Genomic DNA, 742 nt, shown 5'->3' with positions numbered 1-742 from the left:
CAAACTGATGAAGCTGCTAAATTGCTGCTGGCCCTTGCCAGCATTGATTCTTGGTTCTGAGTCCTATGTAACTCATGTCCACATTTTACTGTCTGACATCTATGGGAGGTTTCAGGCTTTGTGCATCTATCCTGTAATCGCTGTTAGAATTGTAATTATGTATATACCCTCAGCATGAACTACAGAAACTCCACATCCAAGAGTACTCTATCGCATGTTAATTCACTGCTGAGGAAACATGTTTAGCTTGCCATTAGCTAGTGATTGCTGTCTCTTCTTGCTCTCATGTCGCAATATGAACAAATGCATGTCAAATGGCAGACTCTGGTATGAGCAACGTTTTATTTTCAGAATACTTTAGTATACTTAGTGACTGAATTAGTTAGCACAGATCTTGAGAATTCCCAGCAACAAACTTACTGTATATAACATCTATACATGTTATGGTCAAGAAGTTCTTGGTTTCTTGTATGCAACATCTATTATTGCCTCTGTGTCGTGTAGCATTGTAACAGATCACCTTGCCCGACACTTGAACATTCAGGCAGGACAGACATTGCACTACTTCTTCAAAATCTAAGCAGAATATCTGTGATTCATTTAAAATGAACGTAAGTTATCTGTTCTAAACCAAAAAAAAACTCCATGGCCTGTAGTCTGCAAGTGAACTATGCTGACTGAGCAATCACCGCTTGTTGGTGAAGTTAGTGCCAATTTTTACGAATAGAGGATGTCACATGGT

This window comes from Cryptotermes secundus, unplaced genomic scaffold (assembly GCF_002891405.2).
Source record: "Cryptotermes secundus unplaced genomic scaffold, Csec_1.0 scaffold358, whole genome shotgun sequence".
NCBI lineage: Eukaryota > Metazoa > Arthropoda > Insecta > Blattodea > Kalotermitidae > Cryptotermes > Cryptotermes secundus.
This window is presented reverse-complemented; position numbering follows the sequence as displayed.